Source organism: Lynx canadensis, chromosome A1 (assembly GCF_007474595.2).
Source record: "Lynx canadensis isolate LIC74 chromosome A1, mLynCan4.pri.v2, whole genome shotgun sequence".
NCBI lineage: Eukaryota > Metazoa > Chordata > Mammalia > Carnivora > Felidae > Lynx > Lynx canadensis.
In genome coordinates, this window is record NC_044303.2 from 120,946,426 (window position 1) to 120,962,833 (window position 16,408).

The window sequence follows — 16,408 nt, forward strand, 5'->3', positions numbered from 1 at the left end:
TCCTGTCCTTCTTACCTGGATCTCCTAACTTGCCTTACATCCTTCAGTCTCTTTTCAAATACACCCTCCATGTTCCACCAAATGGCACAAGGCTGATTTTGTTACTCCTCTCTTCAAAAACCCAGTCTCCCTATTGCCTACAAAACCAAGTCTGAATCCCAGACCTCCCCCATTTGCTGTCAGTTTACCTTAATGGACATATAGACTCTGTATTTTCCAAAGACACCTCCATCCCAGTGGACTAGCCTTCAGCCTTCAAAATCACCCTGGACTAGTCCATTTCAAGGCTCAGTTCCCAGGAAGGCAAGATGAGAACTAGAATCATGTATCGTCCCTCCTAGGTGAATGGACCATTTAAAGGAGACTCGGAGAAAGGAACTCAATAACATCACTTTATTTCTTATCGTGGTGCAATTGTAGCTTATGTTAGTCAGAATAAGAAAGCCACTTCCTGGAGGAATAGAACTTTCCCAAAATGTCTTGAATCATCCAAAGCAGATACTGATTCTATCTAAGTAAAACCAGACTTTTGTGGACCTCAATTTCAGCCATTTCTCTGATTTGGGGGTCCCTTAGAACTCAATTTGGAGACTTTGGAAAAGAAAAATTAAAGCTGATTTCTTTCAGAAAGTAGAATAAGAGGTAACGTGCCTTTTAGGAATCATACTAGTTATATCCTGATTTATGTTTTGTTTGTTTTTTAACAAGGTTTGATTTTCAGTGGCCACATTGTTAAACATATGAAAATTCTTACAACTGGCTGAGGAAAATGCTTTTTTTCAGATGGCCCTTTCCTTGCTCAGCTTTCTATTTCTGTTAATGGGCTTAAAACTAATTAGAGTAAATTAATTCCTCAGAATAATAACAATTGTCAGGGAGTCGCACACCAACGCTTTATTCTTGCAGATGAGAGCTTCCTGGGGGTTGGGAAGCAATTACAACTTCTTAATGATGTATGGATATAAAGGACACTGGATCTGTATCAATTATGTTTTATTTATCTGTTTCAGAAACTTTTAATGAATTTAAGGGGAAAATTACACATCTCAATGTAAAGTGATTACCCTCTCTGAACTACCGTCCCCCCTTGGTCACAAGTGGCTCGTCAGGCTAGTCTTACAGCATCTGGGCCATTGAGAAAGCACCAAAGGAAACTGTGATGAGTAGTGCCCATTATTTATTCATGAGCACTTTTCTTACATATTTACCATTTGCAAAATACTTGGATATCATCAGCATATGGGACTTCTGGAAAAATGTCTGCTCACCATCTTGAAAGGACAAAAGTGGAGAATGCTGAGTCACCCAGAAGATGCGGGAATCCAACCTTGAATTTTACCCCTAGTTGTTCTTTGACCCAGTTTCGATAATATGCAACTGAACTCTACTCCCTGCATTCAAAATATCTCCAGTTGAACAAATAACATTAGCATCTAAGCCCAAGAATTCTAGACGTTTTTGTATTGTGAATGGTCTGATGACTGATGGAACTGTCATAGCAATCTCCTCTCCAATATTGCTCTTAAATATGTTCTTTCTGCCCATCTACACAGCTGGAGACCCACTATTAGCCCATATCATCCTGACCATCTCTTAACGATTCCACCTCACACTCAGTATGTATGATCAGCCTCTTCCTAATCTCAGCGTCCTATCTCAGCCCTCTGCTATCCTCCACGTTACAAACTGAGTGAATGGCACGGATCTTACAATCACCATCGTCATGACTGAAATTATATTATCATAATTCAAATATCAGTCAGGTCTGAGTTACAAACAGGAGGAATGGACTCTGGCTAATTTAAGCATAAAATGATGTACCTATTGGATATTGGGTAGTTTCCACATTCCCTATGAAGCCCGAAGAACCATGTCTGAACTTGCACACCCATTATTCCCTTCTCAAGGACTGTCTGTGGAGGGCACACAGACTCCACTGCCAGGCTCTGCAGTTCATGCTGTTCTTACCTCTGAGGCAGGGCTTTGGATGCCTCTAGGAGAGCTGCTGACTCTGTTGACCCTCCTGTCATGTGCATCGCCACCACTAACACCACTCCCTCCAGAAAGAAAACTGCATGGTTAGTCCTTCAGTGCTTAACTGAATCTTTTCAGAGTGTTTCAGACTTGAAGTCTGTATTGAGCATCCAAGTTGTGATGCCTCCTCTTAGGTGCTCCTGCCTAACTGCAGGGGGCTGGCATTGCCAGTCTTTAAAATGGATTCTGACCCAGGTGGGAGATTCCCCAAACAAAGGAATGGGATTTAGATGTGGGGTGGCCAAAAACAATGACTAATATCCATTTTTATACAATTTGTTTAGCACCTACTATATGCCAAAGACCATATATACATTATCTTCACCATATCTCAGCAAAATAGATTATTGGTCCATTTTATAGATTAAAACAGAAAATCCCAGACTTTCATAATCAAGAGAGAACACAAGTGATGAAAACTTAACCTAGACTAGAAGTTTATTGCTCTTATAATTGAAATGTGAGTCCCATGAGAATAAGATAAATTTGTCTCATACAGTGATGAATCTCTAAGGCCTTTAGCTGTGCCTGGCATAAACCAGGCACTCAATGAGGAATCTCCAGTTGGAGCCAGGAGGCTGGATCCACAGACTCAAATTATGTCATTACATCTCAGCATCACCTTTTCTCTCCACTCTGTACCATGTTTTATACCTGCCAGATTACATTCCCAAAGGCAAAAATCATGTATTTTCCATCATCTCTTCCTACAGACACCAAAATCAAGCCTCATTGTCCCGGCCTAAGTCACAGGCTGTGAACCAGTCACCGAGGCCCAGCTGACAGAATGCTCACTTGGCCATGTCTGCTTCACGGAACCATATATGAACTTTTAGGAAAAGCAAAATGAACTATGTGGACTAACATAAATGGAGAAGCATTTCCTCCAAACGAAGTTTAGAGTCTTTCACCATTAATAAAAGCAGTAGAAATAACACTAGGCAGGTAAAATGAACAAATGCTCACTAAGTAGATATATCACAATTCTATACAGATACAACATTTTTAGCTTTTAATGTACTCAATTACCAATTCCTTCCTTTGAGCCCTGAAGGAAGCCACCAGAACAACCCAAGCTTTATATTTACAGGTAAGGAAACTAGAACTGAAATCAGAGAGGGTAAGTGATTTACCCAAAGTCACACAGTAAGTAAGACAACAGCAGAGCCAGGACTTAAGGCCAAAGGTTCTATTTTTACCCAGTGTCTTTTCCTCCAGGCCCTGGAAAATCTACCAAAATATGAGAGGGTGGGGAATAATTAGCCTTCTCAAGAATAGGTAGTCTTTGAACTGAGGAACCTGTGTTCAGGTAGCACTTCTATTACAAGAAAATTTTATTTTCCTTAAAACAATCCACGTAATTATTTTAGATCACCTTATTAGCTAAAGCAACATCTTACTGCCTTCACCACTTGCAGCCACAGTGCTGATTAGTGCCTTTCATATTCTATTTAGGAGAGGATGTTGTATGTATTACCATGGCCTCTGTGTAATAAATTTGACATTTCAGATGGCAACAAATGGCTAGAAAATTGGCCCCTTGAGACTAATAGCCGAGCAGCATTTACATGTAATTATTCTACCCAAGAATTTAATTTTGTTTGGTACAAAGTTGTACTGAGTGAAAAGACCCTGAACAGTGAACCCTGGACTCAAGTGGTAGATATGAGCATGAGCACTAGATTCTGGAACATTCTTTCCAATACTTAAAGATAATTCCCCATGGCCAAGTGTATTTCTGTAATGAATTTAGATAATGTTTCACTCTGTGTGGCACTAATTACTCTGCAAATGTTACAAATGGGCCCTTTTTTAGTCCCCACACTGTCATTTCTGTCACTGTTCCATAGCTCTGATTGCCTGCCTTCTGAGCCATGGGTCGTGAATTAACAATTTTCCCTGGATATTTGTACTGCCCCTGCTCTGTCTGCTTCAAGGCCTTTTGATCCTGCTAGTTGAGGAGGGCAACGTGGTTACCATTAGCTCCCTCCCTCCCTCTTTTTTTTTTTTTTTTTTGACAGATTAGTAAAACTCAGAAAGATTCAGTGTCTTAGCCAATGACATATAGCTAGACAATGAGAGAGGAGGTTTTCTGGTCCTATCACTCTACCATTCCTATTACCATATGCTCATTTCTCCATTTATTTATGTTATTATGGAGGGCCTACAATGTATCAGGCATTGCATTCTGGGTGTAAATAAAAAGATGGACCTGCTTTCAAGAAGCTTATATTCTAATAGGAGACACAGAAAGTATGTAAGCAAATTAATAATATAAACAATTCAAGTTTGTGATAAGAACGAAGAAGAAAATGAAGTGATAGGAAGTAACTGGCAGTGGGAAAAAGTACTGATACAGATGGAATAATCCAGGAAGGGCTCCAGGAAGAGCATTGTTTAAAACGAGAACTGAAATACAAGGAGGAGCTAGTCATAGAAAACAAAAAAACAAAAAACAGGGGAAAAGCTTTAGGGGTAGTAGTATCAATGTCTTAGCACACAAAAGAGCTTAGAATGTTCTAATAACCTACAGAAGGCCTACGTGGCTGGTAGATAATTCTCAGATACAGTTTGTATACAGGACCAACAACTTGTTAGTAGATGGGACATAGAGAAAGAAACAGAAATCAGAGTGTTGTCCTATAGTATCATCTTGAGATACTACCAGGCAGTGCCTGGTGCTCCCACAGACTAAAATGAGAAAGCCAGCAAGACGAACAAGTTGAGGTGGCATTTGGGGGTCATGAATCCCATTTTTGGCATGTAATGTTTGAGATTCCTGTGAAACAACAAATTTGGGACATCAAAGAAGTAGTTGGCTATATAGGTCTGAAACCAGATGGTGAGATTTCTGCCTTCACTCAGTTTTCAGTGCTGGAGGAGATTGAAGAATCTTTTATAATAGTCAAAGTTGATGGTGTCAGGACCTTAAGTGGTGATACTTCACATGACTTAACCTAAGGAATATGAGTGATGGCAGCCATCGCAGCTTTGCCTCTTTGTCACAGGAAAGATAGTGGACAAATGGAGATTCTGGTTGTGATTTTCAATCAAGTACTGTTACTACTATCAGTTATAGCAGAATCTCTTATTACTCTTGGAAAGTATAGCAGGGCATGGACTTTGGAGTCAGGCTGCCTAGATTTGATTTTGAAATCTAGAGCCAGGGATATCCTTTAGCGATACAAATGCAAATCAGATACTCTTATCCCACTGTTTGAGTCTCTGTGATGGTTCCTCCATACTCCTTAAGAGGAAAATTACAATCCTTTCAATAGCCTACCAAACCTCCATATGATGCAGCCCTTGCTTGTCTCTTCAGCCTCAGTTCGTGGTATTTTCACCCTCATTCTCCAAGTTCCAGACATATTACCCCTCCTCCATATTTAACTTCATTTTTTAGTTCTGTCCAACCTTAAGAAATTAATTTGTTTTGTTTATTCTATCATCCCTAACCTTCTCCATTTTTTCTTCTTTATCTTTGTGAATTCATTGTCTTATTCAGGTAAGTGTTCAGTTGACACTTCTTCAAGAAGTCCTTCCTAGAGCCCCCAGAGCAGATGAGTTCCCAGCATAGGCTCTAATAGTTCCTCCAGTATTTCCCTTTGTAGCAATTGTCATCACATAACTAAATAATCACAGTCTCTCAGCCTGTAAACTTCCTCATGGTAAGGACTGAGTTCTCTTAATATGTCCTTTTATCTTTAGTGCCTAGAACAGGGCCAGCCATGCTTCACTTGCTAGATAGTATTTGTGGAATGAAAACATGAATTTTTGACACTGGTCTGCCCCCCTCTGGATAGAGCAGATTTCTGTTCCAGGATAGCTCATTTGCAAATGCCTAAAAATAAAAATGAAATGCAAACAAAATGTTCCTTGTCAGAATGAAGCTGCTGAGAAAGAGCAGTTTAAAAAGCTGATTCCGAGCAAAAGAACATGGAAAACTAATACTCCTTAAATAGCTTCTTAAATACAGTCATCAATCAAAAGTCATGTCTTTGTGGATCTTCATTACATGTGGAACCTATTGAAAAATGCACAGCCCCTTATTGCAAAACACACAGTACGGTGCCTGGCAAAGAATTTACAGAAATTAAGGATTTAAACAGATACAGCTGATCCTAAAAACGTATGCTCCTATTGTCAATAAGGGGTAATAATTGAAGTTACCCAACTAATTTCTATTTTTTATAACATCTTGGCCACCTAAAAATATTAGCTAAGGGCCATGATGGAAAAACTGCTAATCCAGCACTTTCCAGCACAACAAGAAGCAACAATCTACCTCCTGGGCAGCCAGTCAGGAACTTGAGTAGAAAAGGCATCAGTTACTAAGGCTGCACAATGTCCTGTTGGGAACTCTGCAAGAAACAGAACACTCAGGGCATGACTGCAAAATCCCCATGCTCAGATCAAAAATTAAATATTAATTCAGATCAAACACCCCACAGTTTTTAATGCTGAATTGAGTTTATAGTTTGTCTTGTTGGGTTGTTTAATCAGACTGCATTCTGTCAAACCAGATGTGTGTAAGATGTTAGAAATGAAAATTTATCAAAGGACACAATCGACTAAAGCTGGCCAGATAATTCTACAAGGCACAGTGGGTCCCTGGCAGGGAGCAGCAAGGAAGTGCAATGAGTCAGCTATTTGAACTGAAATGAGAAAAGGGACTTGGTCAAAGACATGGAAAATGTGAAGGTGGCAGCTTTCTTGGCAACAATAACTATGATGATCACATGGATCACAAAACATTTTCCCATTACCTAGGTCATTTAACCTGCAAGATGCATCAGAGACAAGAAGAACCACAGATATGGATTGAGTCACATCACTTGGTCAAGACGAATCAAAGCAGGTGAGTTGAATTATAGAAGGAGTTGGGAAAGTTCATTCTCCCCTACCCATATGGATATCTTATCATTCTTTCCCTTAACACCTCTACTTTAGAGCCTTCATGGAGCCCCCGTTTCTTAAAGTTTCTCTGTCTGGACTTCAGAGTCATCCATTATAGCCCACACCACACCTGGCTGAATTTTTTTCCCATTGTCTTGGTGCTTTTCCTTCTCTCTTAAAGGCCCCACACTAAAGTCCGATCTACATGATCCAGTCATTCACACCTCCATGCCTTCACCACACCAGTCCTCTAGCTTACTGCCCCTTCTGCTCTGCCCATCCAAGGCTTAGCTCAGATACCACTTCCTCCAGAAAGACTTTCCTAGCGATCTTTTTCATTTTCTGAACAACCAGAACATTACACTTTTAAGTTATTTAAAAATTTAAAAATTATTGGACATTATTAGATATTGTTTTAAGTGACTTGATGTTCTCATATTCATGTGTTTGGGTTTTTTGGGGGAAGGTCTATTGGTGAAGTGCTTTTATTCCTTCTATTGAAGTATAGTTGACATACAACATTATATTAGTTTCAGGTGGACAACATAGTGATTCAACAATTATGTACATTATGAATTGCTCATTTGCTTTTGTCTTTCAAACTATACAACTTTAGGGTAGACACTGTGTCTTGAGTCTTCTTGTTGTACCCTGCAGTGGTTCATTCTGTGTTGAGCTCACAATAGTGTGGAACACACTTATTTGATTAATCCTCCTTTTTTCTATCATGAGTGTATGTTGAGAAAAACCTTAGAGGAACAGATTAGAATCTGCAAAGTTTGATACAACAAAATTTCAGGATTAATTTCCAGTCATTCCCTTGACAACTGCCTGCATAATATCCCCTCCATTATTTTTTAAAGTTAGTTTATATTTTAATGCAGTGATAGAATATTGGACAGCTCTCAAGAGTAAAATTATTATCAAAGAGAAACTTCCCACTTCAAAACCAAGAAAAACTCAGCTATTTGTGTTAGATAAGGAGGCATGGAGAAGAAGGAATGATGATTGGTAACAAAACAAATATACCTGGAAAAGCAACACACAGATTGGAAGGACTGGCCTTTGTCCTTGCTTTCATAAATTAACCTGTGATCCCCAGAAAATCAGCAGCTTTCTGAGCATCAAATTAAATACACTACCTCACTATCTGCATATGTAATATCCTAATTAGTTCGTTCTACATTATAATTCTCATAACATTCTTCTATGAGTCTCTGGAGTTCCCTGAGTCCAAACTTACCCCTTTAGCACACTCTCCTTCACAGATCCAGTATACTTTCTTAAAAGATAGATATTATCATGTCACCTTCCTGTTGAAAGCCCTCAATGACTCTCTATCACTGTAAAGAAAAAGTCCATACTCATTAGCATGGTGTGTAAGGCCCTTCATAACCTGTTTTCTACTTGAATCTGTCAGTTCTTTGCCTCTAAACTACCCCCCTTCCCCACCCTCCAGGCAGACTTAATTTATTTCATTTACTGCAACTCACATGTGCATTATCACATCTCTAAGCTTCCACATGTTGAATTTTTACTGAGAATTTTCTGCCTATATCCAAACCTTTAATATGATAACTTTTTATTCTTTGCACCTCAATTTTGACATCCTTTCCTCCCAGAAACCGTCCTGACTCCAATTCTAAGTTAGATGACCAGCTTATGTTCTCCAATACACACTCTTTATTTACCCCACCGTGGCATGGATCACAGTGGGCTGTAAATTTCTGATTCCTTGTCTGTGTCCCATCCAGACTGTAATCTCCTTTTAGACAGAGACTGTATTTTTCTTTTTGAGTGAGGTATTTCCAGAGTCTAGCATAGTCCTTAGCCTGTCATGTAAATGCTCAGTAAGTAGTTATGAAAGCAAGAAAGGAAGAGAAAAAGGGGAAGAGTGTGGACAGAAGGAAACATGAAGGAGAAAGGGATGGAGAAAGGAATGTAGAAAAGAAGGAATCAGGAAGGAAAGAAGTAAGGAAGGAAAAATGAAGGAGCAGAAGGGGAGGGAGGGAGCAAGTCAGAAAATAAGCAAACCATGAATGGAGGGAAGCAGAAGATGGAAAATAATTATTATTTCTGGGGCAAACAAATCAATGTCATAGCTTTTCCCAAAGATGAAGTCATTTCCTGGGTGATAAGAAGATGAAGTCGTCAGATTCTTTTGTGAAAAATACTAAAACTCTCCCCATGAATGAAGTTTCTAGATTTTAAGCAGTTGTTCTTTTCAGCAAAACATGTGCAAGTGGATAATATGTTAGTAATAAGTTCTGTAGTTTTGAACATTACATACTAATGCTGCCAAAAGGGATTTATGTTGAGATCTGAGACCCCTGAGATAGTGACATGTAACTTATTTACTTCCTAAACACAGAATTTTATTTGAATTGGAAAGGGGTAACCTCAAAATCATGTTGCATAATATTTTGATACAAAAAAAAAACCATGCTGCAATATGGCCTCAAGAGATGCATGACATATGTTATTTAGATCAGTCCAGGAGGCAACTGTTGACAGAATGGCTAGAGAAACCCTGATTAAATGAGATTATCAAGTCAAAATTCACAGTCTTCATCACTTTACAGTTTATAAAATGTTTTCAAGTGGTTAAGAGCATCTGTTTCTTCCAACCACAGATCATTCTTCCCTTCTGTTTAGAACCACCCATGGTTTCCTGTGGCTCTTAGAATAAAGCTCATATAGCTTATCATGACCTCAAGGCCCCATGTGGTCTAGCCCCTGCCTTCTCCAACTGCATCTTATAAATGCTACTAAATATAACTCATTTGCAAGTTATTACTGAGACATGATGAGTTAAGGATGCAAGAATGCACATCAACTCTATAACAAAGCATGCTGGTACACGTTCACTTTCTTTTTTTAGCAAAACTTTCTCAGTGAATGAAGACTTGTATTGATTTACACTCCTGTGCAAGCTCCTAAGTTCATTGCAAACTATAAACAAAGAATGTGAAGATGACCACTCATCTATGGACCACATGTTGAGAAGAAATGCTTATAGCTTTTCTTGCCTTCTGTCAGTCTCTTAACAACACTAGTCTTCATACTTGAGAACCATTATATGGCATCATTTTTGGTGACCTGCTACCCTTCAGTCAGGTAATCATGATCTCCTTAACAAGTCTTTTCCTGACTGCCCTACCTAAAGTAGCACACTCAAGCTCCAGTACAATTGCTTCTTTATTTATTTCCTAGCACTTATTGCAATGGTCAATTATCATTTTGCTTTTCTTCTGCCACAAGACTTCTCCCCTAACAACAACCAAAAGTGCTTAGTGCATAATAAAAGGACAGTAAATATTCACTGAGTGAACAATATAACAACTCCGTGAGGTAGGAGTTAGAATCCCAATTTTATAGATGAAGATGTTGAAGGAAAGGGAGTTTAAATGTCTCTTGAAGCAGCGATCTTTTACAGTTTTTTCTTACTATAGAGTTAAAAAAAGGGCTTGCATAAATTTGAGTCCTTAATATTATGTATTAAGTAGCACAGCATCTGTGGTGGGAAGAACATCACTCAAAATGATTAATGACTAGTGACTAGTGCAGCATCATTCAAAACTAAGGGATAGGGGCGCCTGGGTGGCTCAGTCGGTTAAGCGGCCGACTTCGGCTCAGGTCATGATCTCGCGGTCTGTGAGTTTGAGCCCCGCGTCGGGCTCTGTGCTGACAGCTCGGAGCCTGGAGCCTGCTTTGGATTCTCTCTCTCTCTCTCTCTCTCTCTCTCCCTCTCTCCCTCTCTCCCTCTCTCCCTCTCTCCCTCTCTCCCTCCCTCCCCCACCTGCACCCTGTCTCTTTCTCAAGAAAAGTAAATAAAGAAAAATTAAAAAAAAAAAAAAAACTAAGGGATAAAGGGCAAGAAAACAAAACCATGTCTTCTAAATCCAAGATTTGTTTCTATTAAAGTGGATAACAACGACCTTCTAAGAGTGCATAAAAAGTCCTCCAAAAAGTGATATATCTGCTTTTAAGGGAATACAGTGTTAGGCAAATCTTTATTGGATGTAAAAGGAATTAGAGTGTTGAGAAAGATGGGGAGAGTCTTGGTTCAGGTTTGAGTATCACAATGCAAAAGAAAGATCAGGTACTTTGTCCAGGTTCACTTGCCCTTTATTGTCCGTATGACATTGGGCCAGTGGCTTGAACAGTCTGAATGAAGTATTTTCAGTAAAATAATATCAATTACCTCTAAAATGTATTATGAGGATTAAACAAAAGTATGGAAACAAAGTCCCTTGAGCGGATTTGGCAAATAGTAGGTACTCAGTCTCAGTAAATGCTAATTATCTGCCCCTTCTTCTTTTCTTATCTCTATACTAAAAAGCAGTGGCATGACCATAGGTCACAAAGAACAAAACTCAGATACATAGTCACTGTACTATAATTTACTCCAGGGAAGACTGCTCATAAAAATTACTGTTTCTCAGTCTACATAGGGGAATAAATTGTAATCAGACTAATAGGTGATAACAGATGAAGATAATCTCTGAAGCCTCATGCTTGGTTTTATCTTCATTGGATACTACTGGTAGAAGTAGAAAAGGACTTCACAGGTAATTCAGGTTAGTTCAGAAAACATAGACTTCATTTGTCTAATACTACCAAGACCTAAAGACCCCCCAAAAAAGGGGGGCTCACTTTTGCTTCCAAAACTTTTCTTTAATGTAATTGATTACATTTATAAAGTCTCATTGGGCAATAGGCTTCTAGTTCTGACACATAAACATATCCCTCAATCTTGGTTTCCTCAGCTCTCTGTGATGGTTATAATATATGTCCTACCTACCCCATGATAAAGTAGGAACGAGGTGTCTTTGTAGCAGGACTCCTTAAATTAAGGTCTATGGCTATTCTTCATAGATCCACAATCCCTAAAATTGTATACAAAATCAAGAAAAAGAAGGAAAAGCCATCCAATAAAATGTAGGGAAGAATTAAAGCTGTCACTGTTTGCAAATGACATGATACTATATATAGAAAACCCTAGGAGAGAAGCAGCATGGGGACCCTGAGCTTGTCTCATTCCTGAAACGCAACTAGATCATCATGAAACCATTTTGAACACCTAGGAAGTTGATCTGAGGATTAATGCAACAATCTACATAACTCAAGTCATGGAACCTGGCAGGTATGCAGTGCAGAGAGGTGCGTTGGAAGAGAGAGAAGTCGTGGAGGATAGGTATCCATTTTTATGGAAAGAGAGGACCAAGAGAGAAAGAAAAGGAGAGATGAGGCACACCTGGATTGCACTAGAAAAGCACTCTCCCTGAAAGTACCTGTGCTTCAGGCTTTTTTTTTTTTTTTTACCTCAGTGCCCACAGTTGGTTGTCTTACCACTTTGAGGAATGAAGAGGTAGACACAAAATAAAATAAGCAGCAGGCAAAAGTTTATTGGAGTATAAGATAACATCACAAAGTAAGAATAGTATGAAAGCTCTCTTTACAGAGATGCATCATTCGAACCCATGACAATAGGCAAGAGTTTTTGTTTTATAAAGTTATGGTCAGCTCTCCTTTCCCATCCCCCTCCTTCCTTCTCAGGTCCTACCCATATTATTGGCTTGATAACTCTAGGTGCTGTGTTGTCCATTCCTGATTAGCTCGATTCCATTGTATGAGGGGTGGTCAATGGCCATATCATTCCTGTGGGTCATAGGTTTTATGGTCTACTAATTTTTAGTTAGGGCTTTTGTCAAATTCCTGAATGAATAGGTGGTATCTCTTACTTTCTTAAGGGGAAACTTACGTTGAGAGGGTTTGTTGTGGTCAGACGCTCCCAGCATTGATCCAAAATATGTGTTTTTCCCCCACCAAAAATCTCAGGTCCTAATCTTTCCCTCTCTTCCTACTGAATCCTATCTTTTCTTATCATAGCTGGATAGAAAGAGAAAAAGTAAAAACACTCACTGGGAACAGAAAAATAAATCTGTTGCCCAAAACCAGTGATGGGGAGAAATAAGAGGGTTTCAATACCACCAGGATTCTCTGAACAATGGAATGCAGACTCTGAAGGTTCAGAGATCAGTGCCTGGAGATGCTCTGGTGAGGAAGTAAGGCAAATCCCCAAGAGCAGGCAGTGAGGCCTTAGGGGTTCATGTGCCACACGGAGAGAAGCAGTTCCCCTGGTTGGAGCGCGTTTGTCAGAGGTCATATAGCCTCCACACAGGCAGAGGTCTGGGCAGACCTGAGAGAGAAACCATGTTTGCTGGTATTGGGACAAAGGTGCCAGAGTGCTGCAAAACCTGGCACTGGCTATGTGTTGTGATTTGCTATATTCTCTGAACCTCTGCCACTGTGCGATCACAAGAACATTTTCTGGGGTAAGCCGTACCCAGCCATTGCTCAACAAGACCTCCCCCAGGGAGTCAGTTCTGGTCCAAGCAATGGGAGTGTCTGAAGTGTGGAGTTTTGAGACGCAACCCTATCTAAGATGAAACTCTGGAGGAAGGTGGTACCTGGCAGGTAGACAGCTGGGCACGATGTAGAGGCGAGGAGTGGAGAGAGATCTGAGACAAGGGAAGGGTGCTTGATCCAGGGCTCTGAGAACTCAAATTTCCTGCACCAGAGACTAGGCAGCTGGATGAACTTATTTTCACCTCTACTGCGCACGTGCATGTGCGTATACACACGGATCCACCCCAGTAATCTAGGCAGTGCCACCTAGTAGAGAATGGATCTCTTACACCAAGCCCCACCCAATTGCGCCCGCCAGGCACATATCCCAGAACAGCACAAATTCTTCCACCTGCTTAGTGTAAGGACTATAGAGTGCTTCATAGTTTCAGTTCTAGGGGAAAGTGAATGTAACTTCATTTGGGTTTCATTCTGTTTCCTGGTTTATTTGTTTATTTTATAAGCTTCTGTTTTTGTTTAAATTGTTTTCTTTCTTTCTTTTTTTTCTTTTCTTTTTCTTTCTGGATACAGAAAGAGCAAATACTTTTTTTTTAATTGTTAACTTTTTTATTCCATCTTATTTTATTCTATTTTACTATTTAAATGTTTTTTTTAATTTTTAAATTTTTTAACTCATTTTTTTCTTTCCTTTGTCTTTTTTCTCTGTTTGACCAAGTTTTTTCCACAAGCAGATTGAAACATACCTAGGATCTAGCTTCTTTTATGTGATATTCTTTTGTTTTGTTTTTAATTTCTTCATTTTTATTTTTTATTATATTAATTTTTTGCTTTCTCCAAAATGACAACATGGAAGAATTCACACCAAAAGGAAGAACAGGAAGAAATGATGGCTAGGGATTTAATTGACACAATTGATATAAATAAGATGTCTGAATTTAATACCATGAATTTAAGAATACTAACTGGGGTTGATAAAAGCATAGAAAACACCAGAGAACACAAGAGAATCGCTTTCTGAGGAGATAAAATAACTAAAATCTCATCAGGCCAAAATTAAAAATGGTATACCTGAGGTGCAATCTCAAATAGTTGTTGTGACAGCAGGGATGGACGAAGCAGAGCAGCAAATAGTGATATAGAAGACAAAATTGTGGAGAATAATGAAAAAGAAAAAAAAGAGGGAAATAAAGGCAAAAGATCACAATACAACACTTTAATAAACAAACTCAGTGGTTTATTAAAATATAATAAAATCTGGGGCTCTTGGGGTCTTAGTCATTTCAATGTCCAACTCTTGGTTTTAGCTCAGGTCATGATCTCATGATTCATGGGACTGAGCCCTGTATTGGGCTCTGTGCTGGCACTACGGAGCTTACTTGGGATACTCTGTTTCCATCTCTCACTGCCCTTCCCTAACTCACACTGTCTGTCTCTCTCAAAATAAACTTAAAAAAAAATCTTTATAAAAAAAGGAATAATACCCTAATATAGGAGTCTGAGAAGATGAAGAGAGACAAAAAGGGACAGAAGGTTGATGTGAGCAAATTATAGCAGAAAACTTTCCTAATCTGGGGAAGGACACAGACATCAAAATCGAAGAAGCATAGAGAATTCCCATTATATACACACTGACCATCACCAAGGCATATTACTGTCAAATTCACAAATACACAGACAAGGAAAGAATTATGAAAGCAGCAAGGTAAAAAGTCCTTAACCTACAAGGGAAGACAGATCAGGTTTGCAGCAAACTTATCCACAGAAACTTGGCAGGCCAGAAAGGAGTAGCAGGATATATTCAATGTGCTGAATTGGAAAAATATGCAGCCAAGAATTCTTTATCCCCGAAGGCTCTCATTCAGAACAGAAGTAGACACAAAAAGTTTCCAGGACAAACAGAACTAAGGAGTTTGTGACCACTAAACCAGCCTTGCAAGAAATTTTAAGGGTGACTCTCTGAGTAGAGAAAAGACAAAACAAAACAAAAAAGACCAAAAGCAACAAAGACTAGAAAGGACCAGAGAACGTCACCAGAAACACCAATTCAACATTAATAATAATGAATAATAATAAGTAATAATAAATGAAATATTTATTAATATGAAAAAATTAAATTAATAAAAAATAAAACAAAAAGTCACCATTGGCACCTTTCCTAAAGCATGATTTAGCAGTATCTATCAAAAAAAGTAAACCTTGGGGCACCTGAGTGACTCAGTTGGTTAAGCATCCAACTTTGTCTCAGGTCATGATCTCATGGTTTGTGAATTCAAGTCCTGAGTCGGGTTCTATGCTGACAGCTCAGAGCCTGGAGCCTGCTTCAGATTCTGTGTCTCCCTCTCTCTCTCTCTGCCCCTCCCCCATTCTCTCCCTCTCTCTCTCTCTCTCTCTCTCTCTCTCTCTCTCAAAAATAAATACACATTAAAAATTTTTTAAAAAAACAAGTAAACCTTAAAATTGTTCTTCTGTCCATGAGGATGGAATGTGTTGCCATTTTTTTGTCTTCTTCAATTTCTTTCATCAGTGTTTTATAATTTTCAGAATACAGTATAACACCTCTTTGGTTAGGTTTGTTCCTAGGCATCTTATTTTTGGTGTATTTGTAAGTGGGATTGCTTTCTTAATTTCTCTTTCTGCTGCTTTTCTTATTGGTATACAGAAATGAAACAGATTTCTGTAGATTGACTTTGTATACTGTAACTGCTTAATTCATTTATCAGTTCTAGCAGTTTTTTGGTGGCGTCTTTCAAGTTTTCTATATACAGTATCATGTCATCTGCAAATAGTGAAGGTTTTACTTCTTCCTTACCAATTGAGATACCTTTTATTTATTTTTGTTGTCTGATTGCTGTGCTGGGACTCCCAGTACTGTGTTGAAGAAAAGTAACAGTGGACATTCTAATCTTGCTCCTAATCTTAGAGGAAAAGCTCTGTTTTTCCACATTAAGGATGATGTTAACTGTGGAGTTTTCACAGATGGCCTTTATATGTCAAGGTGTGTTTCCACTAAAGTTATTTTCTTGATAGTTTTTCTTTTTAAATCATGAATGGATGTTGTACTCTGTCAAATGCTTTTTCTGCATCTATCAAAAAGATCATATGCTAT